Source organism: Cibotium barometz, chromosome 57 (genome assembly GCF_041138505.1).
Source record: "Cibotium barometz isolate CiBa-2024 chromosome 57, ASM4113850v1, whole genome shotgun sequence".
Lineage (NCBI taxonomy): Eukaryota > Viridiplantae > Streptophyta > Polypodiopsida > Cyatheales > Cibotiaceae > Cibotium > Cibotium barometz.
In genome coordinates, this window is record NC_141102.1 from 1,416,845 (window position 1) to 1,430,717 (window position 13,873).

General features: G+C 41.5%; 1 pseudogene; it reads right to left on the minus strand.

Annotated features, from left to right (window-relative positions):
- Positions 1 to 10,530: 10,530 nt before the first annotated feature.
- LOC147606310 (adenosylhomocysteinase 2 pseudogene) lies at positions 10,531 to 11,688 on the minus strand (annotated as a pseudogene).
- Between the last annotated feature and the right edge of the window lie 2,185 nt (positions 11,689 to 13,873).

The window sequence follows — 13,873 nt, forward strand, 5'->3', positions numbered from 1 at the left end:
GAGGCGGGTTGGAGGCTCTTGGAGCTACGATGGCCGAGGCAACAGCAGAGTTAAGCAGAGGCGGCGGGCTGGAGCTACGATGGCCGGTGGTGGCAACAGCAGAGTTAAGCAGAGGCGGGCTGGATCCTAGAGGCTGGAGCTATGATGGCTGGTGGCCCGGTTGTGCTGCGTGCAAGCAGAAAACCAAAATGGTTTTCGCCGTTCGGCTGCTGGAGACTCAAGAGCCTTGAAAGTTGAAATAGTATTCTTTGAAAGTTGAGGGCTCAGGGAGGAAGTTGGAACTGCAAGTCTGCATGCAGCATATACATATGTCATAACCCTCGGGCCTCAAGGCTCAACGCCCTGCCGCCTGCGCAGATAATGATGCTCATACGTTGGCCAATGGCAAGGTATGATGCATCATACCTTGGCCAATGGCAAGTTACCTAAAATCCTTGCATTCATATGTGTCCAGCCGCCCACACAATGCACATGCTCGAGTCCGAACTCCGACGCTCGTAATACCGTATACGTATCCGCCGGGCGCCCACACTTAAGGCTTAAGCCTTAAGCTAATATTTATATATATTTATATTATTTATATATAATAAAATCCTTCTCCTTTTAAAATGAATCGGCTCTATTCCTTCTAAAAAAAACGAGAAGGAAGCTTTTCCTTCTCAAATTTTTTTGAGCCGACTCGTATCCAATTTGAGCCGGCTTTAGGCTAAGTTGAACCTATCTTTTCCCGAACACACTGATGATCGCCCATCCCCTTCTGCTGCCACGTGGTAAAAATTTGGAGATTGAGGAGGTTGGGGTAGAATTTGAATTACTATTGGTACCCAAGAAGAGTTACAAAAATTTAGAAATTTTAGAAGGTTGGGGTAGAATTTGAATTACTCACAGTGGTAACTCTCATTCGTACGATATCTTGCAAGAGTGGCAACAACAGCTATATCTCCTCTACCTCATCCAACAACTGCAAGTACTTCACTTTCTCTAAAATTCTAGAGGTGACACACAATTTTGATGAAGGCTTTGTGGTGGCAGTGGGGAGTTTTGTTAAGGTCTACAAGTGAGTGCTAGAATATGCAACCACTGTTGCCGTTAAGAGGGGCAACCCAAATTCTGAACTGGGAGTGATCGAATTTCATATAGAAATTGAGCTTATGTCAAAGCTTCAGGGGGGTAAAGTAGAGAGAGAGAGAGAGAGAGAGGAGTGCAGGTGTGTGTTTTGAGAGAAGAAAATTTAGATAAAAAAATATATAATCCAAAAAATATAAATTTTTATAATAAATAAGTATAAAATATATATAGAATGCAAATATCCTTAAGTCTTTATCCACATTTGCACGAGCTTTTGCTAAGCAATCTTGACAAGTAAGAATTAATTCTTTTTTTAACCTCATATTTTATTCCTTTCAATGCTTGAAGCATTAATGAGTTTTAAAACAATCGAGAACCTCAAAAGTGATCTATGGAATGTCCACATATATACCCAAAATCCTCTAAAAACCATAGAATTGAGTCCAATAACCTTAAATTTGAGCTTCGTGCATCTAGCCAAGAGTTATGGACATTCGTGTGCATGCATTGATGCAAATTGATTTGGAGCAATAATTTCATGCATCCTTTAAGATTGGCTTGTTTTACCATGCTCAATACTTTACTGTTCGCCCCAACAAACTACCATATTTAGATTTGGATATTGGACTAGGATAACAAATCAAACCAATGCCACATGCATCTAATACACCACCTAAGGTTTTCTCAACATTATATTCAATGATAGCCTCAACCCCGAGCTTGACTTTGGTCCATACCCAACCAATGATCACACCTTAGGTACCTTATGGTCTATTTAGGGCTCAAGCGCACATATACCTTGGCTCTACAATGCTAAGAGATTCTATTCTTCACCACCTCATTGGTCTACACAAAAAAACATGCTCAAGATGGAAGAACAACTATGAAGGGGGTTTACTAAAAAACTAACACTACACCAAAACTTATGAAAGTTTCTAAGTTCATAATCAAACTTAATAAAATTGGTGACCCGATTCAATACCTTGAAAATTTTCAACAAATTCACAAGACATTTGTAACATAAATGGTCCTAAAAAGTTTGAGCCTTTGGATTTTGACTTGATGACAAGGTAAGTCAATGTCAATCCATTAAGATTAGCCTTTGTGATTGTGTTTGCTCCCAAAGGTTCTGCATCACAAACATGTTGTGCAAAAAGTTCTCAAGCCACCCACATCAAATTTTACATGTGTTACTAATGCGTGAAAGAAAGATTTTTTAGGCCACAAATTTGCTTCATATGAATAAGAAATTATTCCTTCAATCAACATTACAAAGTAGCAAATTGTTTAACCAACAATATGATGGAAGAGGATCCTATTTTAATCCTAACAACAACAATGTGATGGAAAAGGATCCTATTCCAATCTGAACAACACATCATCAGAGATCTTGCAAAGCTCTATGTCTAAAAAATGGAGTGTCCAAAAAGAGGAAAAACTTGTAGATAGCATGACAATCAAGGACATTAGTTGTTATCTTTCACATTGCATTGCTCTCAACACTACCAAATAGGTTATGAGTAGGATCCACAAAGGCCCTCTCATCTTTTTTGTAGTACCACAAACAAGAGATGTATCTCCGATTCTAAAATGGAAACTATTGACCCCTTTAACATCGTTCCTCCTAAGGTGAAATATAATGGTTTACAAGTTCAACATTTGGTAGTGTCAAAAGTACTCAAAATCATATTTAAGAACTTGGAAGAAGACTCCAAGGACAAATCCATGGTGAGCATGATTTATTTGATTATAGACTAACAAAATGTTTAGCTGAAGGGAGAGTTGACATCCAATACATCTTCAAGTCAAGATCTTACCTTGGCCTTGTCTTGGGTCTTGCCTTTGAGTCGTAATAATACAACTCTCTGATGTGGGTGCACTACTCATCCATCACGTCCTCACTCCATTGTTACACCAGATTGTTCCATGCTAAAGGAGTAAAGAAAGAGCTCTCTTTGCCTATATGGAGGTAAATAGAGCTTTTTCTTCATGGTGGTTCTTTTTCACAAAAGGTAGGGGAAGAAGAGGAAGCCAATGTAAGAGGGAAACCTACAAACAAACCTATTTAGTTGCATCCATCAAGCAAGCAAGATTCAATAATGTATATATAAGAAAGAATAGAGAAGAAGGGGAGCTCACAAGTATTCTATTACAAGGGAATGATTGTCCATTGCTTAGTGTCAAAAATGAATTATATACAAGCGACTAGTTTTCACACTAGGCCAGCTAAACTAAAAAATAGGCTCGTCTCTATTATAGTCTTAGACAAGTTTCCCTATTTGACGTGAAGCTCAAGGTAAGGGTGTTTTATATATTCTAGTGTTGTTTTACAAAAGATAAGTGTCCATTCGAGCAGGTAAGCTGGTAAAGCACCTTCTTACAGTAGGCCTTACGATGGTCAAATGGGTGAAACCGTGTTAACCTATGAAGTGGTTAACATACCTCCCTTCCTAATGGTGACCGTGTCCTTGCATCGCCCAAGTCGATGGTGAAGTTGCTTGGATGAGAAGCTACCCCTTTTGGGAGCTCTCTCTTCTTCTTATGAGAGAGAGAGAGAGAGAGAGAGAGAGAGAGAGAGAGAGAGAGAGAGAGAGAGAGAGAGAGAGAGAGAGAGAGAGAGAGAGAGAGAGACTAATTAAACTCTAATTAAATTAATGCTAGAATAGGGTCAAGTAATTCAATCCACCTCTTAATTTATATTTAGGTGTAAAAGAATATAATTCCTATGGTCACGGCCAAGGGTTGTAATTAGTTTTTCAACCTAAGGCTTTATGTGTTAATTATTCACATAAGGATTCTCTATCTTAGGGATTGTGCAAGAATTTAATTATGTGAAATATTTCCCAATTCTTATTTCAATTAACAAGAATGGGAACATAAAGAAGAATTTGCATAATTTACAAGGAAAGGTCATTTTATACATTTGTAAGAATGATTAGAGGGTGTATTGTGTATTTGATGTGATGAAGAGAAGGCCTTTAAGCAAGCCTCAACTCCAAAGTTTTGTTGAAGGGTCCCAAGGTAGCACAACACTCCAAAATGTACTCCAAATAATGACTATAATAAGTCTAGTACCTACCCTATGCACCTAGCCTTTTAAATGGTAGCTCTTGTATTGAATTCTATGTAGAATGTACTCTCTTCTCTCATGAAAAAAAATTGTGAGCTTCATGGAGGCATGGGGTGACTTGATTTTTAATGGCTGGACAGCCCCACTTCACATCTAGATCACTTGACTTCACCTATGTTGCATAGACATGCAACATGAGTTAATAGTGAGCTTAGTGAGCTTATCTTCACTTTAGCCAATCATGCACTATTACTTCCTAAATTAACTAATAGAGTGAGCATGACTCTAGTTTTTTTTAAACCATTAACCCAAAACCACATGCTAAAAACCATTACCTCCGAACCATGGTGTTTTAACTTTTGCCCTTCAAACCTCAGCCACTTTAATTAAACATTCAGAAAACTTCCAAGGCTATGGTTTCCCACACTAATATAAATATTTTTCCTTCTCACACCTAAGGGTAGACCTCAATTTAATTTCTCATGGGAATATTTATTTTCTTAGTTTCTTTAATTTTCACAATTCATTATTTTTGTGAATAATGATATTTTTCCTCATAAAGTTAGAGGGGTGTATATGTACACGTGCACATGGGAAGTTCCCTAGAATTTTGCACATGAGATTGATTCTAATAAAAATTTATGCACATCTAGGCTTTACAAAAATTTCCTAGATTGACCCCAAATTTAATAAGTTTTTTATTCTTCTAAAGCCCTAGGAAATCTACACATTTTCTTTGTTTAAGATGAGCACCATAAGATTCAATAACCTTCTCAGTTATATCTTAATAGTAAGAGAGATATACCAACTGCCCTATGTGGAAGCTCCCCCTTCTTGTTCTTCTGCATAGTTAGAGAGAGAGAGAGAGAGAGAGAGAGAGAGAGAGAGAGAGAGAGATGAAATGATATATTAACGTCTCTAAGAGGCCATAGTGGCCTATGAGACCAAAATTGAGAGTACATCTGAAGTTGGTGTCTCATCATCAAAGAGAACAACTAAATGAGACTAAAAAGTACAATAAACTAAGAGAGACTTATATATTCTTAGAGAAAGAGTTACATAGAGTTAGATAGAGAGAGACTTATATATTCTTAGAGAAAGAGTTACATAGAGTTAGATAGAGAGAGCTAGAGTCATCTTCTTCCTTTATATCGTATTTGGGATCTACCACATGGTATCTCCTCCTCCTCCTTCTTCTACACATTTAGAGAATTAAAAAAGGAGACTAAGAGAGTTAGAGAGAGAGAGAGAGTTAGACGGAGTTTAAGAAAGAGAGTTATAGTCTTTTTCTTCTTCTTTATCTTATTTAGGATTTGCCATGTGGAGCTCTCCCAGCAAGCAGCTATTCTATGTGGGAGCTCTCCTAGTTGCCGTATGTGGTAACTAACATGTGAATACACTCGTGATATTTCGAATTTGTCACTCACAACTTTGCCTTACAAGAGTCAAGGCTTAACAAAGTTGATGTGTTGTCCACATTCCTACTTTCAGGCCGATGTTCTTGATGAGAGATAGGGACGAGTTCAAGATTGCTAGGTGACTTGGGGTCATCATCTAGGTTGCCAAGCCTACACTAGACAAGCTTGCTCTCGGTTCTCCTGCTCACTCTTGCTTGCTTGCTCAAACAAATTCTTGTTCAAGACACAACAAATATTACAATTTTTATAAGTAAAGAAGACATTATTGTGAGAATGGTTTATATTTTATTATGCTGATGGGGATTACAAATGGTATAGCTTGCACCAAAGCTTGCTTGCTTAAAAAGGTATATGCTTTATTTTATATTACGCTGATGTATTAAAAACAACATGGTTTGCACCAAATCTTGCTTTCTTACAAAGGTATGATCACAAATTATTTTGCACACAAGTCTAGCAAAGTGGTGAGAACACTATTTATAGGTAGGTATCCCCCAGCGCCATGTTTTGCTGATTAGATCCACTCCAATGTTCTTAGGTTGGTTTATTTTCTATTGGCTTGTGCTTCTTATGCTTTTTTGGCAAGCTTTAGACCTTGAATCTAGTGTTTGGTAGAGCATCTCACTGAAAGCCTCTAGTTTCTCTGAATCCCTTCTTGCTGACACACTTCTCATGCAAAGTCTAGTTGTTTCTAGCCAACCATTTGGCCCTGGGTCATTAGCTTTGACTCGGGCAGTATTGGCACAACTATGCAAAATAATTATATAAGAGAATGACATTCTCTTAGCACTCATCTCAACACTCTACCAACACCTCAAGCTTTTATATATGCTATTGGACTAGATGAAGATACCTTTCCACATTTCTTTTCAATACCTACCCGAGACATCATGTGCCAAAAGATGTTGACTATTATTACATAGTCCAAGACATTAAGTAGTGGAGAAGGGAAATTATCATAAACAAACAGTTAATATTTACATAAGTTTGTCAAGGGGGTAAAACCCATTAGAGATGTAAAATATTACAAATATGTGTAATCATCTCTCATGACGTTATGCATGACATGTTAAAGATCTAGGAAACCCAGACAAACTAGCTGATTGCTTTAGCAAACAAGCTTTTGCACTTAGAAATTAAGGCTTTATTCAAGTCAACAGCTTGCCTTAGCCTTATCGAAGCATGTGCATTAGGACTTGCCTTAGAGCCATAATCTGTAACTTCTCGTTGGGTGTGCTAGCTCATCCATTGCATCCTCACTCCGTTGTCACAATGAAATTCTCCTTGCCAAAGGGGTGAAGGGAGAGCTCTCAATGCCTAGATGGAGGCAATTCACGATGGTTCTCTCTCACAAAAGGCAGGGGAAGAAGAGAAAGGTAATGTAAGAATAAAACCTATAATCAAACCTATCTAGCATGCATCTATCAAATGACTTATATACAAGTGACTAGTTTTCATGCTAGGCCAACCAAACTTAAAAATGGTCCGGTCTCTATTACTAGTCTTAAGAAACTATGTACACTAAAAATGGTAAGGTTGGTTTATATGTGCTAGAACCGTCTTACAACAGATAAGTGTATGTTCTCATATGAGTAAGATGGCAAAGCGCCTTACAGTAGGTTGAGTGGGAAAAACCATGTTAACCTACGAAGTGGTTAACATAACCCCCTTCCTAACGGCGTGTCCTCTTAGCACCCAAGTTGATGGTGAAGTTGCTCTTGAGAAGTTGGATGGTGTGGATGGTCTAGCATATATGCCATGGAGTTGGCAATTGAAGTTAAGTGAATGGTGTGGATGGTCTAAGACGTATGCCGCCATGGAGTTGATTGGTGGCCAAGGTTAAGTGGTATAGTTCAGGATGGACCCATATCCATATGTAAGGCAAGGTTATGAGAAGCTTTAGGTAGCCATAATGTGCAAAGGTGGCATGGAAAGTGATAGGTAATGTAGAGGTTCTTCGTGTTGGGCTTCTGTTGGTTGTGAAAGTGTGGACCCTTCAACATGAGGTACCGGGTAGAAGTGATCCATACCTGAGTGGCAGGAATGAAAGCTAAGACTCCATGGAATGATTGGCATGAGTAGATGGAGTCTGAGAGCTTCGCACGATAGGGTATGACGTCCAGATCTCATAGCATGATGCCTAGAGATTGGGTTTTTGTTGGATGAATATATCGGTTAGGGCATGAGGTTTTGTTGGTGGTGAAATAGAGTGGAAGCAGAGGATATAGGCATGGAAGCTCTAGGAAGGTCGAGGGTTCTCTAGGCGATGGTCGTACCATGGGCTAGGCTTGCCCTTGCATGGTCCCCCATCCAAAGATATACCTGGAGGGTTAGTGTTGACGAGGTTAGTTGGCAAGTGTATGTGTTTGTACATGGCGTGAGATGTGAGAAGTGAAAAAATGGTGATGCCCATAGTGAAATGTGTAGGTGACCTACATAGGCAATGGGTAGGCAGAAGGTGTGTCCATGTGGGTGCACTTCTCCAACATGACGGATCCAACACTACTTTCTTTGACCCTTTTACTGCTTTCTTTGACATTTACTTGGCATCCCTTTCCTTAATAAGTCAAGTTAGAGACATGGTAGTATATTTATACACGATGGTGATGGCCATAGCTATAAGGGAGTTATGCAGCAACCTTGTGGCTCGATCAACTTAGCATTGTTGAGCATGCGGGCGAGAGGCAGGGTGGATTGAATGGGTGGGGTGGTCGAAGACGAGGCACGGAAGGGTCCTATGGTGATGGTAGGAAAGTCCTGGGCGACGGGTCATACCATGAGCTAGGCTTGTGCCTGGCATGGTCCCCCATCCAAAAATGTACCTGGAAAGCTATTGTTAGCAGTGATGAGGCTCAATGCAGATTCGTGAAAGAATGGTTACATGTAGAGCCCATGGATATTACTGACATGCATGGACATTAGGCAAAAGGTAGGCCCGTGTAGAAGCTTCATCACGTGAAAACTCTAACACACTGATTTCTTTGGGATTGTGCATGATTCAAATCAATGAATTTAGGATACCCAATCTAGCACAAACATCGGTAAGCTACAAACGATGTGGCTTGCCGGATATGGTGGAATGGATCCAAGAACTTTTTGAGCCTCATTTTAAAGTGGTGGTGGCTATTTGTAGTGGCTTTTTAGCCCACTTGCTAGAAGCATGGCAATGTCGGTGGAAAGAATCGAAGCAAAACACAGAGCCTGCGGATACTGGTGATGTGCATGGGCATTGGGTAAAAAGTGGGCCTGTGTAGAAGCTTCATCCAGTGAAATCTCCAACACACTACTTTCTTTTAGGTTGTCCATGCAAATGAAAGAATTTAGGACACCCAATATGGCATGAACATTGGTAACCCACGAACGATGAATGGCTTGCCACACATACCTAAATGGATTCGAGTTCATTTTGAGCCTCATTTTGAAGTGGTAGTGGTTATTTGGCCCGTTTGCTAGCATGTCAATGTTGGTGGGAAGAATGGAAGCATAACAAGGAATCTATAGCAGTAAGGTTGGGGGTGGAATTGCGGAACACCAATCATTGCCAGACCTTTGGGATGTAGTATTGCTTTGACCTTTTGGGCATCTTCACCTCACTTGGTTAGCACAGATGTAGGCTAGTTTTGTGCCCTGGAGGAAGATTGTGAACATGGTTAATTGAAGCACTGCATCGTGTGAAGAACTCCACATGGTTGCATAGATCCGACGGCTCCATAGACCATGATTGGGAGGCCCATTTGATTGGGCAAGAGGGAGAATTCTTTGGTGGCATCTTCACAAAGGCCAAGCATGCCATTGGGCATATTTGGAAGGCTAGTAGCCCTTGTGAGTATGTAGGTGTTGGAATTCTGATGCATGCATGGATGGAAAGAGGGTTGGACCAAGCAAGAACAAGACATAATGAAGAGGATGAATAAAGAAAATTGGGCTGAAAGCAAACATGCAAAGTGTGGGCATGGGGCATGGAGGCTATATGCAAGAAGGGGATCTAATGTAAGAGTGCCTTGATAAGGTGTAGTTTAGACAATTGGGTACAAAGGACTAATCGGGTCTAAGTTTCTAAGTGCACACCAGAAACTTGCCAGGGCTTGGTTTTCAGTGGAAGCAGATTTGGGTTTGGTCTTTATGGGATTTTCTTTAAGGTTTTCAGGTGGTTTGGTAATTGGGCTAGGCGGGTGATATACTTGCCTACAAACAGTTCCAGTTGTACTAGCTCTACCCTCCGTGGGGAGACTACTCCAGCAACTCAGTGGGGAGCTAAAGTGAGGAGCAAAAGGAGGGTAGGAAGTGTTTTAGCTGCACTTATTGGTTTGTCGAGAAGAATGTGGACGTCAATGCTGTCTTGTTCGTCACTTGTCGGGTTGCCGGATGACGGTTCCTTTTGGTTGGTTGCTTCCTACCGAATGGCGGATGGCATGTGGTCTTGTTGAAGAACTCATTTGGCTAGTATGGGTATGTCTACAAAGGTTTTGGTGAGCACATGTCTTGATGGTGAATGGTCGAGGGTTTTGTTGTTGGAGAGGTGGTGGTTAGCCCCGCCGATGTCTCGTGTTACATCCCAAATGCTTGGGAAGAACATATAGTTGTTTGTTATACTTGCAAGACTTTATTTCTTTTTACAACTCCAACTGGCTGACTGGTAAACAACAAGACATCATAAAACAAGGGGTTTACATCCCAAATGCTTGGGAAGAACATATAGTTGTTTGGTATACTTGCAAGACTTTCTTTCTTTCTACAACTCCAACTGGTTGACTGGTAAACAACAAGACATCATAAAACAAGGTGTCTAGTGGTATAACCCAAGTGTATAAACTTTCCCTTGGCTAAGACAATGATTCTTAGGTTTGGGGAACACCTGGTCATTCTAAGGCTTTACGCGAGGAAAGGTCTCCATTTCATGCAAGTCAATCTCATTGGCAAAGTGGCCAATCTCCATTTCATGCAAGTCAATCTCATTGGCAAAGTGGCCAATATTCAGCAGATAATGGCATTGATTTTCATCTTCTTCATGTGGCTTACCATGATAATGTTCTTGTTATTAGTAATAGTGACCTTGGGATACTTCTTATGATCTTGCTTGATGCCCTCCAAGATGATGGAAAGAACAATTTGACACTTCGGGTTGTCAGGTGAAGCAAGATATGGGAGGGTACCAACCTTAGCAGCTTCGGACCCTCATGGTGGATGAGCAAAGCGGCATGACCACCTCATGGATGAGGAGAGTGGCCTCACCACCATTATTAACAAGCACATCTAGGCCTCACATGGGCCCCAATCAAGGGCTCTCTTAGTGCACCACTAATATTCCTTAGGGTTTCTCCCTCCCAGGCAAAGACAGAGGCACTATCATGAGAAATGGCAGCTGTATCAAGGTCCTGGGTAGAGAAGATGTTGCAGGACCACAAGGGAACTTTAGCACCAAAGGAGGTAAGGACTTCAATCAGAATAGCAATGTCTAAAAGGTCATGTGCAGAGATCCAGTGATACAAGCTCCCTTTTCAAAGGCTAAGAGGTACCAAACTCAACATAACAAGACATGAGAGAGGCATTTTAACCTCAACAAGTTCAACTTCCATGTGGCCAAAGTTAGCGTGTGATATTTTGTTCACCTTAAACTCAAGATCCTAGGCTCACTTCTGCACAGAAAGCTCCATTTCTTCAATATAGGCTGGAGGGAGCAGGACTATGCACATGTCGAGCTCAAACTATGCCTCTGCCCTTGCTTCACCTCCTGCAGGACCTCCAAGCTTACTAGCTATGGTGGAAGAGAGAGAGAGAGAGAGAGAGAGAGAGAGAGAGAGAGAGAGAGAGAGAGAGAGAGAGAGAGAGAGAGAGAGAGAGAGAGAGAGAGAGAGAGAGAGAGAGGGATCTGCTCTAAGTAGCATAGAACTGAACTATATGGAGTAGAGAAGGCAGGCATGGCAGGCTGGAGGGAGCAGGACTATGCATATGTCGAGCTCAAACTATGCCTCTGCCTTGCTTCACCTCCTGCAGGACCTCCAAGCTTACTAGCTATGGTGGAAGAGAGAGAGAGAGAGGGGTCTGCTCTAAGTAGCATAGAACTGAACTATATGGAGTAGAGAAGGTAGGCATGGCGGCCTCCACCACCATTCTCGCAATGGCTTGGGCCATGGCAGGATGGGACCAAGCCAACTGGTGAGACACACGATGTAGGTAGGTGCTGGAGGCAAGAGTTATACTTTTCAAATCGTGATTCAAACTCACCGATCTCACATCTTTGACCGTGGATTTTACTTCTCAAATTGTGATTCAACCTCACCGGTCTGACATCTTTGATCCTCAATTCTACTTCTCAAATTGTGATTCGACCTCACCGATCTCACATCTTTGATCATCAATTCTACTTCTCAAATTATGATTCGAACTAATCGATCTCTCATCTTTGATCGTCGATTCTACTTCTCAAATCGTGATTTAGTACCATCGATTCCACCCTCTTATCATTACATTCGAATCATCGACGATTCAACTTTACAAATTGGAAGATCCCTCAAATTGTTTCATGATCAGACTTTAGATTGTCAATCACGTGATTGAAATTTTAAGATCACCAATTCGACTCAAGTGCCACATTAGCACAGTCACTATATATAGAAAGTGATTTGAGCACAACTATCCAAAGTAGAGATTTGATTGGCAAAGTGAAGAAAGGGAGTGTGCACACGGGAGTATGTGTGCACCTAGGATGTGAATTTGTGAGCGTGAATGTGTAGACACATGATGCAAGAGCAAATAAGTGTGTGGAGTGCATGCACGTGTGCAAATGTAAAGGGGTAGGTGCACATGTAAAAGGAAGGTGTGCATGTACATGTGAATGCGAGGTGTGTGCAAATATGTATGCATATGCGTGTTTTTTAAAGTTGTTTTTTGACATTTCTTGACACTTCTCTCCTCTACACGCTCTCTCTCTCTCTCTCTCTCTCTCAGCCTCTTGGAGTGAAGCTCTCTCTAATCTTCTTCTCTACACGCTCTCTACTCAAAATGAAGCTAGATATTGGTTTATATAGATTTTTAGGAATGTGGTAATCCCCTCCTCCTTTTCTGACCATATACATAGGTATATGGCACATTGGCCAATGCCAATCCAAAGTCTCTCTCAATAAAAAAGTGTGAAGCGCCGCCACCCAGCAGTGGCAGGATTGGAATCCACCAAGAAGCTTCTTGGTGTCCTTCTTAGGCTGCAAAGCATTATATATCCTTTGGCTGCTGATATGTTTTTGGGTTTTTGAGTTTTTTAGCATTCCAAGTAAAGCTAGTAACTATGCACTTACATATGTACATGTGAGTTAGGGTTTGATGCTTTGCCGCGCACACCCTTGGCAGGGGTGGAGAGTCTCTTGCTCATCCATGATGAAAGCTTGGACGCCATCGTAGTCGGCTTGGTTGGTGTGCTCATCCGAACTTTGGCCTTTGAGATGGTGAATTGATATTGTGGCAAGGCGCACGAGGGTGTTGTAGGACCATGGGGATTCCTTTGGGACTAGGGTGCAACTGTGGGGCATAGCGAAACACTTGGCACCTTGGGTGGCTCATCAAGACTTGGAACTATCTCCTCAGATGTAACCAACACATGGGCTTGGTGGCATGACCAAGGGTTCTTTCACTAAATTCATTAGTAAGTCTCGCACACGCACGTCGGGGGTTCTGCCACCACTGCTCTCCATTCCTGTTGAGACTTCATGGGTTGTGTGTGAGGTAGGACCTTAGGTCTCCACAGCCACTTGGGGTTGACATTTAAGGGTGCACTTGCGGGTGGATTTCAAGCAAGGTTTCCTTTAAGGGTGCATTTACGAGCATTCGGGGCACGATTTCTTTTGATTTTGGCACCTAGATGTGAGGGTTTCCTTCATAGAATCCTTGTGCTTCTAGCAATTTCTTGGGATCCGACGAGACGTCAATTTCGCGGGTGGTATTGGGTACTAAGGCCGTTGCCTGGATCTTTTTGGCATCCAAGAACGTGCAGACAGTGAGGTTCTTGGGACTGAGACAGACGGGTTCCCTTTGTAGAAGCCCTGGGCTTCTAGAAACTTGATGAGAATCCAAGTGGGGCTCAGGGTTTGGTTAGAACATTGCTGCATGGGACTTTTGCTTGGGCTTTGGGAGTATGGCTAGCCTATTTTTTATAGGGTTATCCTTCTTTTTTATAGGGTTATCCTTCTTTCCACCATGACTAGCTTAGGTACTCTTGGGTAGCCATTCTTCCTTAGTAATCTCCCTGAAGGGTTGCTAAGGTTGAGGTTTAGGAGTTAGTCTTCATCTGTGCGGGTGAGGTTTTGGATCTCCATAATGGTTTGAG